The sequence below is a fragment of the Rhinatrema bivittatum genome, chromosome 2 (assembly GCF_901001135.1).
Source record: "Rhinatrema bivittatum chromosome 2, aRhiBiv1.1, whole genome shotgun sequence".
NCBI lineage: Eukaryota > Metazoa > Chordata > Amphibia > Gymnophiona > Rhinatrematidae > Rhinatrema > Rhinatrema bivittatum.
This window is the reverse complement of record NC_042616.1, coordinates 388,307,776-388,320,509: the sequence shown is the minus strand read 5'-3', so window position 1 is coordinate 388,320,509 and position 12,734 is coordinate 388,307,776. Positions and strand designations below refer to the sequence as shown.

The following is a 12,734-nucleotide window of genomic DNA, read 5'->3' as shown; positions in this document are numbered from 1 at the left end:
CTTAGGTACCTGGAAAAACAGGCATGGACAGACATGTTACATTTTGTAAAATACTAATATAGCTTGAAGGAAAAAAAAAAAAGGAATAGCAACACCTTTCCTCTTTTGAATTGCTGGAGCATAAACCATATTCCCAATCCAGCCTTGATTAAATTTCAAAGATTTCAGGCAACATTATTATATCTGATTTTAGCAATTTTAAGTATGCAATAATTTTCTTCCTTTTAATGGGATGTGGAAGACCTTTCACAATTAAGGAAACTAGTAGAAAATTAGAAATTGAGGCCATCCATCATAAAAAAAAAAAGAAAGGGAGTAAATATCGTTCATCTCTGCAAACAGTTTAAAAAAAAAAAAAAGACCACTTCACTGTGCAATATTAAGTACTCATTATTCAGGCTGCTGAAAAAAACATATAGTGTATGTAGACATTAGTACCAATCTAATCAAAATCAAAAGAAATACCATAACCCAAAACTTTGGGAATGGAACAGTACAAAAATATAAGGAAAACATGCATGGAAGCGGTGAGAACAACTATCGTCTTATGCCAGCAATAAGCGAGTAGAAATGATGGCAGTGCCATTTGAGGCCGCAGAGGTTTACAAAGCCAATGAAAGAAACTCTTAGTTATCTTCAATAGGGCGAGAAAAGTGATGTCAAAGAAACTTGTGTAGTTCTGTGGGTTCTGTGAAATTCCAAGTGGAGTTACTGATAGTAACTTGCGTTTGCTCAGGATAAAATAAGCCATTCTGGGCTCCTAGCACTCTCAATTGAAGGTGCATTGGTAGAAGCTGCTCCCGATTCATTGCTGTACCTTTTGCTAGGTCAGCAACTATAAGCAGCTTATGGCCTTGCGAACTCAGAGGAGCCTTGGTCTTAACTGCATTAACAAGCTGATGCAATATAATTGCTTAGCCCAGCGCACAGCTTTACACATACTTGGACGCGTGTTTTGGACGAGTGCCCAAACCCCTTCATGCAATAAGGGGATTAGCGCGTCCAAAATGCACATAGCTAATAGCGCTCATCACATGTAAATACATGTTGTTGAGGCGATTAGCTATTACCCCCGATGCAAAAAATTGCCACAAGGCCATAGTATCCATTTTAATACTGCAAATGTAATGCCTGCCAGGGAGCAGGCGTTAAAGCATGCAGTGCTCAAGAGCTGACTGAAAAAAAAAAATCCTGATTCTGTTCCTAGTGACACTAAATAGGAGGAACCACAGAAAGCAGAATTATGTCCCACTCAAGGGCTTAACAAAAAAAAAAATTCTCTCTATGGTTCCTCATAGGTGGAATCACAGAAAGCAGCATTGCCAAGGTCTGGCCCAATTGGAACCCCTGCTGGCAGTGAGTGAAGGAGTGAATAAATTAATGTTAAGTGCCCGACACTTAATATTAATGTGTTCACATGTCAGTGAAAGGACCAATCCCCTTTCAGAAGGCTGTCCAGGAATGGGATTGGTCCTTTCACCAATAAGTGTCAGTGAAAAAGATCAATCAGGAATAGCCCTGCTGGTGGTGGGGAGGGAGCTCTGGCCAGGCTGTTTTGGGCACACAGCCACTTCTCTTGGGTGCCCGATGCAGAGTGCTAGGGACGCACAAATTACTCATTGCACATCCCTTTTAGCGTGGCAGCTCATTTTCCTATTGCATTGAGAGCCTAGGACAGTTGGATGTGTGTGCATTCAAAAAACATGCACCCAAGTTTGGATGCACGTTTTGTATGTGCTGATATTGCATCTGCCTGTAAGAAATGTATGTGTCTGCGGGGTAACACAGTGCTTTAAAAATTAGACGTTTAGGCCTTCTGGTTCAATCAAGTTGGGGACGAGCAATGTGGTGAGAAAAGGGCAATGAAAGGTAAGTCCAAGTAGTGAAGGGATGAATCTTCTATAAATTTAATGGGATCAGTACATTCAGTGCTGTTTGGCAAACCTGTTCGGCATATGTTATTCCTTCTGCTGTGGTTATTGGCATCCTCACACTCACACTGTAAATCCGCCAGTTGTTTTTGAATCATTTCCGTTCTCAGTGTTTCATCTCCTAAAAGCGACACTTGGGTCTTGATCATCTCAGGACATTGGTTTAATGAGGCTATTGGAGTAGAGATCATGGTTTAATGAGGCTATTGGAGTAGAGATCATCTTAGTTCCTTTTGAAAATCTTTGTTTCACTATTTGCAGTTAGAATCTCCTTAAGCGTCAGCAGCTTAGCTATAACCAGTTCTCCTTCTCATCCAATTCTTCTACATTAAGGCTTAACCATCTCTTACTTCAGGCTCTTCTAACCTGACCTGCAGGAAAAGAAAATGGAACTACATTTTCTTCTGCTTCAGGCTGGCTGCCTCTTTCTTCTTTTGTCCTAAAACTGCTGCTGTCTTTCTCTGGCCCTACTCAGGCTAACTCTACTGGCCCTACTCAGGCCCTACTCAGGCTAACTCTACTGTTTCTTATCTTCTTGACCTGGCTGAACTGCTGAGCTGGTCCAGAGTAATTTTTCTACTGTTGCCACTGCCAACTTGCTTCATTGCTGGATCCCCTCAGGTCAACTTCTGGTCCCGACTCTCAAACACCTGCCAATACACAGTAATACTGCATCTGCCAAAGGCCTGCTGCTGCCACTTTCAACTTTTACATTGGCTGTGTGGCAGCGTCGTGACAAAGCATGCACACTGCAGAACCAAGAAAACAAAACAAAACAAAAAAGTTGTTAGGAGGGATTTGCAGTGGTGAGTTTAATCGCTCCATGGTGAGACCCCACCTTGAATACCGTGTACAATTCTGGTCGCCGCATCTCAAAAAAATATAGTTGCGTTAGAGAAGGTACAGAGAAGGGCAACCAAAATGATAAAGGGGATGGAACAGCTCCCCCATGAGGAAAGGCTGAAGAGGTTAAGGCTGTTCAGCTTGGAGAAGAGATGGCTGAGAGGGGATATGACAGAGGTCTTTAAGATGATGAGAGGTCTTGAACGAATAGAAGTTAGCAGCATGCAGTGGTGAGTTTAATCACCTCTGCATGCTGCTAACTTCATAGAATGGACCTTCTATTATTCAAAAGTGTAAATAACTGAGTCACATCTACTCGTTCAAGACCTCTCATCATCTTAAAGACCTCTGTCATATCCCCTCTCAGCCATCTCTTCTCCAAGCTGAACAGCCTTAACCTCTTCAGCCTTTCCTCATAGTCGAGCTGTTCCATCCCCTTTATCATTTTGGTTGCCCTTCTCTGTACATTCTCTATCGCAACTATATTTTTTTGAGATGCGGCGACCAGAATTGTACACAGTATTCAAGGTGGGGTCTCACCATGGAGCGATATAGAGGCATTATGACATTTTCCGTTCTATTAACCATTCCCTTCCTAATAATTCCTAACATTCTGTTTGCTTTTTTGACTGCTGCAGCACACTGAGCCAACGATTCTAAAGTATTATCCACTATGATGCCTAGATCTTTTTCCTGGGTGGTAGCTCCTAATATGGAACCTAACATCGTGTAACTACAGTGAGGGTTATTTTTCCCTATATGCAACACCTTGCACTTGTCCACATTAAATTTCATCTGCCATTTGGATGCCCAATTTTCCAGTCTTGCAAGGTCCTCCTGTAATGTATCACATTCTGCTTGTGATTTAACTACTCTGAATAATTTTGTATCATCCGCAAATTTGATAACCTCACTCGTCGTATTCCTTTCCAGATCATTTATATATATATATATATATATATATATATATATATATATATATATATATATATATATATATATATCTTGAAAAGCACCGGTCCAAGTACAGATCCCTGAGGCACTCCACTGTTTACCCTTTTCCACTGAGAAATTTGACCATTTAATCCTACTCTCTGTTTCCTGTCTTTTAACCAGTTTGTAATCCACAAAATGACATCGCCTCCCATCCCATGACTTTTTAGTTTTCGAAGAAGCCTCTCATGAGGGACTTTGTCAAACGCCTTCTGAAAATCCAAATACACTATATCTACCGGTTCACCTTTATCCACATATTTATTAACCCCTTCAAAAAAATGAAGCAGATTTGTTAGGCAAGACTTCCCTTGGGTAAATCCATGTTATCTGTGTTCCATTAAATCATGTCTTTCTATATGCTCTAAGATTTTGATCTTGAGAATGGTTTCCACTATTTTTCCCAGCACTGAAGTCAGGTTCACTGGTCTATAGTTACCTGGATCGCCCCTGGAGCCTTTTTTTTAAATATTGGGGTTACATTGGCCACCCTCCAGTCTTCAGGTACAATGGATGATTTTAATGATAGTTACAAATTTTAACTAATAGATCAGAAATTTCATTTTTGAGTTCCTTCAGTACCCTAGGATACATACCATCTGGTCCAGGTGATTTGCTACTCTTTAGTTTGTCAATCTGGCCTACTACATCTTCCAGGTTCACAGTGATTTCATTCAGTTTGGCTGACTCATCACCATTGAAAACCATCTCCGGAACTGGTATCTTCCCAACATCCTCATTAGTAAACACGGAAGCAAAGAATTAATTTAGTCTTTCTGCAATCGCCTTATCGTCCCTAAGAGCCCCTTTAACCCTTCGGTCATGTAATTGACCAACTGACTCCCTCACAGGTTTCTTGCCTTGGTTATATTTAAAAATGTTTTTATTATGAGTTTTTGCCTCTATGGCCAACTTCATTTCAAATTCTTTCTTCACCTGTCTTATCAATGTTTTACACTTAACTTGACAACTCTTATGTTTTATCCTATTTTCTTCAGATGGATCCTTCTTCCAATTTTTGAAGGATTTTTTTTTGGCTAAAATAGCCTCTTTCACCTCTCCTTTTAACCATGATTGTAATAGTTTTGCCTTTCTTCCACCTTTCTTAATGCTTGATATTCAGTGCTAGTTAACCGGATAAGTAGCGACTTACATGGCTATGTGGCAGTCGCAGAATATCTGGCTATATTCAGTGGCCACCACTTAGCCAGATATGCCTCTTATTTGGCAAAGTTGACAGCTTGATATCTAGTGGGTGGGCAGTGGACAGATCGGGGTGATGCTACTTAACTGTCTCACTTAGCTGGATAAGTAGCAAAATTAGTACTTATCTGATGAAATTAATTGGCTAAGTTAGAGCTCCATAGAACAGATCTAATTTACCCGGATATAATTTATCCGGCTAAGTAGCAATTTTTGATGGGATATTCAGCAGCATAGCTGTGCTGCTGAAAATTATAGGTAAGTTAGACAGATAAGTTTTAACTGGATAACTTATCTAAATGATTTACTTTGAATATCTACCTCTTTATGGATAAGCCAGAAAGGCTGACCAGAGGACTTCATGCTGAGGCTGAAGTGTGATATCATACATTTTTGTGATTCACATCCTAAGCTAGGAATATGGCTCAATATAGAATTATCATTTAGCGTTCATTTTTATGTCAGAAGAATAAATTATGGTAGTTCAAACTTTAGTTATATTGCAGCTTGACTACTGTAACGCACTTTATGTAGGTCTCCCCCATGTAGTCTTGATGAGGCTTCACTTCATACAGAACACTTCAGCTTGGATTCTGAGTGGGCGTAAGCATGAAGATCATATATTTCCAATGTTGAAAATTCTCCGTAGGCTACCAGTGGAACACCGTTGCCAATGTAAAATGCTGTTGCTACTATTCAGAGCTGTTCATGACCAACTTCTGGAATATTTATCCTCAGTCTTGGTGGTTTATGAACCACCTAGAAGTTTGCTTTCCTCTCAGGACTACAGTGAAGGAAGTGTGGTTACAGTGGAGCAAGAGGTGTAATTCTTTAGTGGCAGCTTCAATACTATGCAAACATATAGTACAAATTGCACTTTCTTCTGTATACTCTTCAAACATTTCACAATTCATAAAAAATACTTTTTTTGTATACTTAACTCTTAAAGGCTCAATGGGCACCACATAACACCTTTTATCCAGTCTAGGACCTGTTTCGACATGTCTGTCTCAGGAAGTCATGCTTGGTTGTTATACTTTTAATCAGGCCAGTAGTGCCCAATGCAACTAGAACTATTTCTTTATCTTTTTGCCTCATTTTCTTGAACTCTGATGGCATCTTTTTGATACACGAGGATTTTGTTTCTCTCCATATGATCCATAGAATTATTGCTTGGTACTTACACTTCTATTAGCAATACTATTCTTGTGTTTTTTTGTTTTTCTCCTGTCCAGTTCTTTTGCATAAAACTTTATATCAATTCTGTCAGGGTTTTGATCCCACTGTTTTTCTGGTACAGTGATGTTGTAGTGTTTACATAGTGCTATTTTATTGTGTATCTCTGTATACAAGCCTTCTCACATCAGTACATCATACTCAGCAATATGTGTAAGTTTCCAGTTCTGTCCTACTAAACCTGCATTTGTCTGTTTTACCATTTTTTCCTATGTTGACTATGGATCATCTTATCTGTAGTCCATTAGCCTGTGCTGCAATTGTAAACCTCTTATCTTTATGTTTAAATTCAACTCTCCTTATCCTTCCAGTGTCAGGTTTTGATCTACATGCAACTGCTGAATTAACTCTTTGTATGTCCCACTGTATTTGTGCTTTCGCACAAATGTCATACGGTCGCCCGTATGACATAGTGAGGACTACTGTAACGCACTATACATTGGGCTACCATTATCCACGTTATACCCACTTCAGCTTATCCAGAATGCTACTGCCAGACTGATTTTCAACCAATCAAAAAGAGAACATATCTCCCCGACACTACAATACTTACACTGGCTCCCCATTACTCATCGGATAAAATACAAAATCTTAACTACCATTCACAATCTGCTTTACAACTCCAACTCCGTATGGATCTGTTCTATGCTGCACATATACAAACCAACAAGACAACTCCGATCAACAGACAAATGCTTATTAGAAATACCGTCAGTTAGATCTACCAGCCTAGCATTAACAAGAAAAAGAGCCTTCTCAGTTTACGGCCCATCCTTGTGGAACTCCATACCAGACCATATCCGGATGACACCCAATCGAAACGATTTCAAAAAGATGATTAAAACTTTCTTATTTAACGATGCATACAATTACAGTACCGGCACCTAAATCAACATCTCAAGCTTTTTCATACCCCTTTGTTTCCGCTACTATTAGGTACTATTTTACTCTACTATGTATGTAAATTTTGGTTACACTAAGTATGTAAACTTTGTTTTATTGTGTATGTAAATCTGTAAACCGCTTAGACGGACACGTAAGTGATCCCATGTGCGGTATATAAAAAACTTTTAAATAAATAAAGATAGCGCCGGCGCCATTTTGAATATTGGCAATACGGCCCACGTGCAGGAGGTCGCTCCCGGACCCCTGCTGGACTTTTGGCAAGTCTTGTGGGGGTCAGGAGGCCCCCCCAAGCTGGCCAAAAGTCCCTGGGGGTCCTGCGGGGGTCCGGGAGCGATCTCCTGCACGCGTGACGTCGGGAGCCAGGAACCAAAATGGCGCCGGCGCTACCTTTGCCTTGTTACATGATAAGGGCAAAGGGCCACCGGCACCATTTCTCTTAATGCAGCCGTGGCCAGAGAGCGGGAGATCACGCCGGGACCCCTCCACTGGACCCCAGGTAATTTAAAACATTTTGGGGGGGTTCGGGAGGGTGGGGGATTTGTTTTAAAGGGTCAGAGTGGGTTTTAGGGTTGTTTTGGTGTGCCGGTTTTCCCACCCTCCCCCGATTTACGATTTTTAACGATTTAAAAAACAAAACAAAACATGACGATCAGATTTCCCTCCCCCCCAGCCAAAATCGATCGTTAAGACGATCGATCACACGATTCACACCCCTAATAAATGTACCCCCAAACACCTATTACCCAAACATACATGCACCTTTTTATTTGCCTCCAGGAGATCAAAGACCTGAATATTTTACTTCTTTTTGAGACTAATGTAAGTTTGAGCTGCAGCACTGTCGTAGCTGTACAAATCCCACACAAATCCCATGAGTATGGCTGGGAGGCTGGGGGAAGAGAAATGGAAAATCTAGTTGGATCAAATCCCCTACTTTTACTTTATGAGAGAACATTCCAATTATTTTAACAAACTGTCACTAAACATTGGCTAAAATTTCACAAACACAAAACACTTTTAGAAGGTTAGAATCACTTTTCCTTATAGAACTGTAGAACTTACCTTTTGTAAAAGCACTTTGGTCCACCCTAAAGGCTAGAATCTCATCTAGAACATAAGCACCATTTCACGCATCTTAATCAAAATATACTTTTCATTATATTCACATTTTTTTACTCTCTCTCTCTCTGTCACACACTCACTCTAAATACTTTCTATATGCCAGTAAACCCACATTATCACATCAACATCTCACATACTGATAAATAACAGAAAATCTAAGAGTTAAATAATATAAATAAATCCTTAATATTTCTGCTAATACAAACATCACTATCTATACTTACAAAATATTACTGGCATCAGTAGCATGGGATCAATTTAGTGTTTGGGTACTTGACAGGTTCTTGTGGCCTGGATTGGCCACTGTTGGAAACAGGATGCTGGGCTTGATGGACCCTTAGTCTGACCCAGTATGGCATTTTCTTATGTTCCTAAGTTTTTAACCCTAGAAAGACTTTATCAAGCACAATAAAACACTCATGTCCATACACAATACTATAACATACATACCAAGTTCAATAATAATTTTGCCAATCACCATGATTTCATTATTATAGTATAACACTCATCCATTAATTTACACATATAGGGGGTAATTTTCAAAAGGAGTTACATGCGTAAATGTAGCTACTATTGTAGCAATTTTCAAAAGCCATTTACTCAAGTAAAGTGCACTTATGTGAGTAAATCCTATAGACAAGTCAATGGCATATATTGTAGCAATTTTCAAAAACCCACTTACTCAAGTAAAGTGAATTTACCCCAGTAAACCTGGTTTTTACTCGAGTAAATGCTTTTTAAAATCAGGCCCATAATATTATAGACTGTAGAGAGTTAAACTGGAAACACATGACATAAAAATATGTAATACAATGTATTTTTCATTTCTATGATTTTGCGAGGAAAAGTATGAGTCTTCCAATTTGCCACTAATCCATTTGCTGTTTGCCCCACTCCTGATATTTGGAGTAACCTTGAGTAAACTGGAGTAACCTAGAGTAAACAGATTTGAAAATTCCCCCCTCCCCCAATTCCCTGTACAAATTTTGCCCAGGTAACTCATTACCCACACAAAAGTTAGCCAGATAAAAAGAGGCTGTGATGGAGGTGTTTAGGAGGCAGAGTTAAATTTGAGTTTATGAGCACAGAAATTCAGCCAGTTAAATCAGGTTGAAAAAATGCCTGTCCTATTTTATAAAGGCCCGGCGATGTGCGTAAAGCCCTGGGATGCGTATAAGTCCCAGGGCTTTACTAAAGGGGCGGTCCAGGGGTGGGGCCAGAGGCCTCCAGCACAGCAGCCATTTGCTGCTGTGTTGGAGGATCGCATGCCGGCAGGCTGCCGGTGCGCGCAACCTGCGCCTGCCTGGAGGCAGGTATAACAAAAATTTTGGGGGGGGGGGGGTTTAGAGTAGGGCTAAGGGGGAAAGGTTAGGGGAAAAGGTGGGAAAGTTAGTTCAGGGGGAAAGGAATGTGGGAAGCCCGCGGGTGTCGGCATGCGCAAGGTGCACTAATGTGTACCCCTTTGCGCGCGCCGATCTCCAATTTTATAGCATGTGCACGCATGTTATAAAATTGGGTGTACATCTGAAAATCTACCCCTAAACCTATATAGAAATCAACTATATCAGGTCCTATAATGCAATCATATGAGGGTAAAGCAAAAAACAGAGAATGGGATATGATAACATTTAGCATCTGAAGTTGAAGGCATAGAAACATGCTAATTTTTAACTTGGTAACTTTAAAAATCTGACCCTGAAGTAATGCACAAATGGATTGGCTACTCTTCCTGCAAAACACTAATATATGGCCATTACAGACAGCATCAGTAGAGAGCTAAAACATGAAATGCCACCAATTCAAAAAAACTCAATTAAGTGCAATGAAAGATCTTATAAAGTATGGATAATTTAACAAACAGCAATCGTGTCTCACAACCTATGTAGCATAGATTCATGTGCAGAAACTAATTATAGTACTCAAGTCTTTACCTGAGCATGTCAGAAAAGACCTACAACATGAGAATAAAGCAACATCCACATGTATATACAGTCATCTGATCAGCTGGAAAATTATACAAGGAGGGAAAAAGGACATGCCATATGAATCTACCCAAGGCTTAGTATTCCCATGCACTCCTGCACCTAAAGAAGCTACTATCCTATCTTACAGATGATACTCTCTGTATGGGGATGCCTCCGACCAACATAACTGTGTTATCTTTCTTAAAAACATGGAATAATGAAAAAAAGATAATTACTACATCACTACATTTATAACATGAGTGCCTCCTTATTGACAGAAGCGGCGACTGTCAGTGGGTTTGACAGCCGACGCTTAATTTTACCGGCGTCGGTTGTCGAACCTGCTGACAGCTATGGGTTCGGAAAATGGATGCCGGCAAAATTGAGCATCCGTCTTCCAACCGCGAACTGATTTTTTTTTTTTTTTACGATTTTTTTTATTTTTGGGGCCTCCTACTTAATATCGCTATGATATTAAGTAGGAGGGTATAGAGAAAAGCAGTTTTTTTTCTTTTCTGTATACTTTCCCAGTGCCGGCAGGAGTTAATTACTGAGAGTAAAATGTGAGGCTTGGCTGCACATTTTACTTTCTGGATCGCGTGGGTCTAACTAATAGGCTCATCAACATGCATTTGCATGTTGTGGGCGCTATTAGTTTCGGTGGGGATGGCCGCGCATTTTCCACGCGCTATTACCCCTTACTGTATAAGGGGTAAAAATAGCGCGCCGAAAACGCACGTCCAACCAGGGGCTAACAGTGCGCTCAGTCGAGCGCACCATACTGCATCAGCCCGTATGTTAGGAAAGTAATAATGGGGCGGATTTTAAATGCCCTGTGCGAGTAAATCCTGCCGGATTTCCGCGCGCAGGGCCCTCGCACGCCGGCGCGCCTATCTTGCATAGGTTGCCGGCGCGCGCAGAGCCCCGGGACGCACGTAAGTCCTGGGGCTTCGTAAAAGGGGCGGGAAGGGGGCGTGTCGGGGGCGTTCCCGAAATGACGCGGCGTTTCGGGGGCGGACCCAGGGGCGTGGCGCCGGCCCGGGGGCGTGGTCGAGGCCTCTGGACCAGCCCCCAGGTCGGGTGATGGCGCGCCAGCAGCCCGCTGGCATGCGCAGATTTCCGTCTGCTTTTAGCAGGCGTAAATCTGCCAACAAAGGTAGGGGGGGTTAGATAGGGCTGGGAGGGGGGGGTGGGTTAGGTAGGGGAAGGGAGGGGAAGGTGGGGGGAGGGCAAAGGAAAGTTCCCTCTGAGGCCGCTCCGAAATCGGAGCGGCCTCGGAGGGAACAGGCAGCGCGCGCTGGGCTCGGCACGCGCAGGTTACACAAATGTGCACCCCCTTGCGCGCGCCGACCCCGGATTTTATAAGATACGCGCGGCTACGCACGTATCTTATAAAATCCAGCGTACTTTTGTTCGCACCTGGTGCACGAACAAAAGTACGCACTCGCGCAAAATTTTAAAATCTACCCCTAAGTGAGTTACTGTAACACAACTGATAATATATTACACCTTTCTGAACAGAGGCCAGCCAAAACTCTAAGGGGTGAACTTTCAAAACATTTACACACTTAAGTAGTTTGTACTTGCATACATGCTATTTTATGGATATCAAAAGTACGCATGCATTTTTGCTTTCGTGCGCATATTTATGCTCGAAAAATGAGCTGGTCTAGGGGCATTCTTGGGTAGAGCCTAGAGATTCACACACAAGTTGCTATTCTACAAGAGACTTACACAAGTACATCTGTCAATTTATTTGAATAATTTTACGTCTGCTAATTATCTTATGCAACTGATATCAGACTAGTCTATTGTTTACTATTGTTGGGGACAATGGTCTGGGTGAACCGAGGGAGTTCAGAGTGAAGCACTAGGGGGTGTCGATGACATGGAGAAGGACTGGTTAAAGTGGTGGAAGGCTTGGCAAACCGATTAAATTACGCATGCATGTTTTAAACTATACTGACTTCCACGCATAAACAGACTTTTGTGCGAATCACAATTTTTTTCATTTGTAAGTTTTTAAAATAGGTAGGAATGTTTTTAAAACAGATAGGAAAAAAACACGCTTTCAATACCCTGAAGGAACTTGCGCGTAATCATACAAACGTGCAAATGTTTGGGGATAGACATACATGTACTTTCTAATCTGCATGTACTTCAAATGCACAGGATATAAAATACTGTTGTAGATTTCATGTGGCCATATATGTGCATATATAGAGCCGCACGGAGTTGTTTGAAAGTTACCCTCCCTGGTAAAAGGAGTTTATGTTTTTTTCTGAGATCTGCAGCACTCAAGACATTTTATAAACACAGGAAGTACTTACTTTAATTCAACAAACTCAATATATAACTATCTGTGGGAAATTTTAGTAAGTTTGAATCTGGATGATTGGTCTTCTGAGTGTATTTCTGTATATTAGATATTGACTAATTCTATACTTCTGCACAAGCTTAATGTACACATTTACATATGCTGTAATTATACAAATTATGCTTACATTACAGCATAATTACCACTTCAAGTCAGCAA

At 41.1% G+C, this 12,734-nt stretch overlaps 1 protein-coding gene across 1 annotated transcript in view; it reads right to left on the bottom strand.

Annotated features, from left to right (window-relative positions):
• The window catches only part of ADCY2 (adenylate cyclase 2), a 1,371,519-nt gene that overhangs the window by 221,578 nt on the left and 1,137,207 nt on the right, over positions 1–12,734 (bottom strand). The window lies entirely within an intron of this gene.